Below are 5,000 nucleotides of genomic sequence, written 5' to 3' on the forward strand. Positions count from 1 at the left end.
TAATTTAAACTTAAACGAATGACTGGTATCAAAATATAGGATCTATGTGAAAATAAAAACACGGTGTAAGAGTTTTCAAACCTCGGTAATGCCGTCTAAGACCAACTAGTCGACCGAAGGGACAGTAGTTTTCCGGTCGATAAGACATATCAGCCCGGTATCGCCAAAGTTAATTACGATCGGTCATAATAAACTAAATTTAAAATAAATAAATAACCCAAACGTGTGTATACATCATGTGGTACGTATTCAGTTCTATTCTAACTGGAATATATATTTTAAGAATCAATGAACTTAAGTTTTAAAACCAAACCGAAATCGCGCGAGTCGTCGTTGTAAAACTAGATTTAACAAACGGCTGCGTAATATTAGACTTAAAAATATTATATAATATCCTCTATTGATTAAATAGTGAAAAATAAGCTTCAATGTAGCTTAATCTAGTACAAAATCTAAAAGTTGTGATAAATTAAATTGAAATTAAACACGATAGACTTAAATCTAGAGTTAAGGAATAAAACCGACCCGCGAACCAGCTACTAAATGGTTCGATAAGACTTATCTCAAATACAATCGTTTTCTATCAGTGTTATGCCTTCAATCGATACTTTTTGATGAAATAAATACTTAAATGATTTAATGAATGCATATATACATGTAATTATGAGTGAAAGTATGTATAAAGTATTAGATAAATTAATAATAAACCGACCCAGCTACTAAATGGTTCGATAAGACTTATCTCAAATACAATCGTTTTCTGTAATTGTTATGCCTTAAATTGATAATTTTTAGTTAAACAAATACTTAACTAATGAAATAAATACATAGATAAATGTATTTAATGAATTAAAGTATGTATAAAGTATTATATAAATTAATAATAAACCGAATCCGACCAAATTTAAATCTAAAACCACGATCGGCGGCGTAATGAAGTGTATCGTAAACCCGTTTTTTTTTATAATTTAAAATGTAATGACAGAACTCCCAAAACAACAATACACATACATATTAGTACTATGGTGAATTGTAGTTGTATTAGGACCGTAATTATAGTTAATTAAGGAACCATTCATTGTCTTCGCTCTGTTATGTACGTCGTCGTTTAATCGACACGGCATATTTGGCTTGAATCTAGAAAAATTCAAACTCTAACCCTAAGGTAGACAGGCAGGGTAAATAAATGTGGGTGATCTCTCATAAAATTGTCTTCTAGGAATTATTTTTATATAGACTATCTTTTCTGTAGAGTTTAAGTGGACAAGCGCGGACGAAATAGAGCGCAAAATTTAAAATGAATTAAAAATTTTCATCAGACCGGAAGTAGGCATAACCTAGGCGCCATGTTTCCGTCGTACAAGTTTTCACCGTTGCAGTCACCGTTTCAATCGCTCTTCGTGTGGACGTGTATTATTTCTAGTCATGTGTTGTGTAGATGATTCGCTTAAGGTAGGTGTTCGGACTTATTTCTTTAATATTAATTAAACCGTATTTGCCTTGTCGGCCTTAAAATAAAGCTATTTTTTTTTCATCGCAATCGAAGTGTTAGATCTAGAATCTAGTTCCCGCCTCCGCTTCGCTAATTCGACTTAATGTAACTATGACACAACTATTAAATCTAGAGTCTCTATTTTAATTAAATAATTAGGAATTCTATCTCTAGATGATATCTAATCTATTCCCACACGTGTGTGCAAGTAGGATTTAACGTCAGAACAGGTGTGGTGGTCTAGGCGTCGCTATTTTTGACGGTAGGAATTTTTTTTTTAAATTCGTAAAATTTTATATAGACTTTATATAGCAATTTACTAAGACCGACCCTAACGCCCAGTAAATATTTAATTACCACATTGTTATGGACACGGTGTATTAGGTAGGGCCGAGGGCTATCCATAGGTACCAATTTTTAAATTTTGTGACAATTAGGAGCCGAGTTATAAAATAAATTTAAAATACTGGTTCTGGTCTTAGACTTTATATAGCAATTTACTAAGACCGACCTTAATACCCATTAATTATTTAATTAGCGCATAGTTATGGACATCCTGTATTAGGTTGGGCCCAGGGCTATCCGTAGGTACCAAGTTTATAATTTTGTGACGATTATTAGTCGAGTTATAAAATAAATAAAAAAAACTGGTTCTGGTTTGCACTACATTTCTTTCTTCTTTAACGGCGGACTCCCGGTCCAGCCCCATGGGTTACCCGTGAGCCGGGGCCTCGTTAGCCTGGACGGCTCCGATGTGACCGCGGATTGTTGTGGCCCGCCTCAGCCCGAGTCGAGATCACCCTTCCGATCGAAGGTGGACGCCATAGGGCGCCCGGGATAGCCCGGGGCGCTGTTCGTCCACCCGAGCGCAGGGGCGCCGGGAGACGCCCCCGGTGAAGTTTGGCGGGTGATTCTGGTAGAGCTCCCCACCCCGATCGCAGGACACCCCTCGCCGCCCGCCCAGGTGTCGAGGTGGCCGCGGGGGAACTCGGGGCGTTTTGGCTCCCCCTTGTGCCGGAGCGGCGCCCTCGGTCCCAGAACGCCCCTGGCGGGTGATTCGCATGCCCCCTGGGGTGGGGAACGCGGGTGGGTGGTCGTAAAGCGTGTAACCGCAGTGGGGGCGGCCCCTTAGTCGGGGGCGCCAAAGTTGGCACCCCACCTGGGGCGCCCCCCGGAAGTGTGGCGCCCGCGCGAGTGAGCCCCGTAGATGCGCCCCGACACCCCCGCGCCGCCCCCCGGGTCGCGGCACCCCCGGCGCCCTCCGTGCGGGCTCCCCTCATGGGGCGGCACCCCGGTCCTCCCCGAGACTATGTACCCGATTTTTCGGTTTAACACTAGAGGTATGGGCAGAAATACGGCGGTTAAAACGGTCTGTATCTACTATTGTGGAGGTGAGTGTCGGTGAAGCCTCTATGTGACGCTAGGATCCGCGCTCCCTCGCAGCCAGCGACATGTGCCCGATCTGACCGTGCGTGGCTCAGTCTCCCGACTAGCTTCCCGGTAAAATGCGGGCTCGGCGCGCAGGTCGCGCCAGTGAAGGTAAAAGTACGTGTCCGTAGCGTGAAGCCAGCGGCGACGCGCAGTGCTAACGCAACCAAGCAGTATTGGTGGCTCGATAAAAGTCTCGCACTGGCCCAGCCCTCGGAACGGGCGACGGGTCTGCAAAACGCAGTCGGCTCGATGCAAATCGAGAGATTTCCCGGCGACGCCGTGTTTACGGTGAAGGGGGGAAATGTGAGCGGTCCGATGTGAAAAAATCCGGGAATGCCGGGATCCGTTCTCTCGCTAGAGCGTTGTCTCCCGTCCCGCGATGTGTTGTGGAAAAAACGTCTCGCAAACGATAGCTATCTGGTTGATCCTGCCAGTAGTCATATGCTTGTCTCAAAGATTAAGCCATGCATGTCTAAGTTCACACTGTCCCATGGTGAAACCGCGAATGGCTCATTAAATCAGTCGAGGTTCCTTAGATGACACGATCCTACTTGGATAACTGTGGCAATTCTAGAGCTAATACATGCAATCGAAGCTCCGACCTTTATCGGGAAGAGCGCTTTTATTAGTTCAAAACCAATCGGCGCGGCCTCGCAAGGGGTTGCGTCGTCCCATTTGGTGACTCTGGATAACTTTGTGCTGATCGCATGGCCTCGCGCCGGCGACGCATCTTTCAAATGTCTGCCCTATCAAATGTCGATGGTACGTGATATGCCTACCATGTTGTAACGGGTAACGGGGAATCAGGGTTCGATTCCGGAGAGGGAGCATGAGAAACGGCTACCACATCCAAGGAAGGCAGCAGGCGCGCAACTTACCCACTCCCGGCACGGGGAGGTAGTGACGAAAAATAACAATACGGGACTCTTTCGAGGCCCCGTAATTGGAATGAGTACACTTTAAACCCTTTAACGAGGATCTATTGGAGGGCAAGTCTGGTGCCAGCAGCCGCGGTAATTCCAGCTCCAATAGCGTATATTAAAGTTGTTGCAGTTAAAAAGCTCGTAGTTGGATCTCAGGCGCAGGCGGGCGGTCCGGCTCGCGCCGGCTCACTGCCCGTATCTCCTGCCCTACCGTCTGTCGGCTCTCTCCCGCGGGTGCTCTTCACTGAGCGTCCCGGGTGGCCGACGCGTTTACTTTGAAAAAATTAGAGTGTTCAAAGCAGGCCTCGCTGCCTGAATAATGGTGCATGGAATAATGGAATAGGACCTCGGTTCTATTTTGTTGGTTTTCGGAATTGGAGGTAATGATTAACAGGGACAAACGGGGGCATTCGTATTGCTGCGTTAGAGGTGAAATTCTTGGATCGCAGCAAGACGAACTACTGCGAAAGCATTTGTCAAGAATGTTTTCATTAGTCAAGAACGAAAGTCAGAGGCGCGAAGACGATCAGATACCGTCGTAGTTCTGACCATAAACTATGCCACCTGGCCATCCGCAGGAGTTGCTTCGATGACTCTGCGGGCGGCCTCCGGGAAACCAAAGGTTTTGGGTTCCGGGGGAAGTATGGTTGCAAAGCTGAAACTTAAAGGAATTGACGGAAGGGCACCACCAGGAGTGGAGCCTGCGGCTTAATTTGACTCAACACGGGAAAACTCACCCGGTCCGGACACTGTAAGGATTGACAGATTGATAGCTCTTTCTTGATTCGGTGGGTGGTGGTGCATGGCCGTTCTTAGTTGGTGGAGCGATTTGTCAGGTTAATTCCGATAACGAACGAGACTCTAGCCTATTAAATAGTTCGCCGGTTCCTCGATGCGCCGGCGCAACTTCTTAGAGGGACGAGTGGCCGTTTAGCCACACGAGATTGAGCAATAACAGGTCTGTGATGCCCTTAGATGTCCGGGGCCGCACGCGCGCTACACTGAAGAAATCAGCGTGGATGCCTCCCTGGCCCGAAAGGGCTGGGAAACCCGTTGAATCTTCTCGTGCTAGGGATTGGGGCTTGTAATTGTTCCCCATGAACGAGGAATTCCCAGTAAGCGCGAGTCATAAGCTCGCGTTGATTACGTCCCTG

General features: G+C 46.3%; 1 non-coding gene across 1 annotated transcript in view; it reads left to right on the forward strand.

Moving 5' to 3' along the window:
* The first annotated feature begins 3,337 nt into the window (after positions 1 to 3,337).
* Positions 3,338 to 5,000, forward strand: part of LOC131933440 (small subunit ribosomal RNA) — a 1,845-nt gene continuing 182 nt past the window's right edge. Inside the window, exon 1 of the ribosomal RNA XR_009384974.1 lies at positions 3,338 to 5,000. This exon is cut by the window's right edge and continues 182 nt beyond it. This is a non-coding gene — a ribosomal RNA (small subunit ribosomal RNA).

This window comes from Physella acuta, unplaced genomic scaffold, assembly GCF_028476545.2.
Source record: "Physella acuta isolate Inbredline_101_S28 unplaced genomic scaffold, ASM2847654v3 ptg002507l, whole genome shotgun sequence".
Taxonomy (NCBI): domain Eukaryota; kingdom Metazoa; phylum Mollusca; class Gastropoda; family Physidae; genus Physella; species Physella acuta.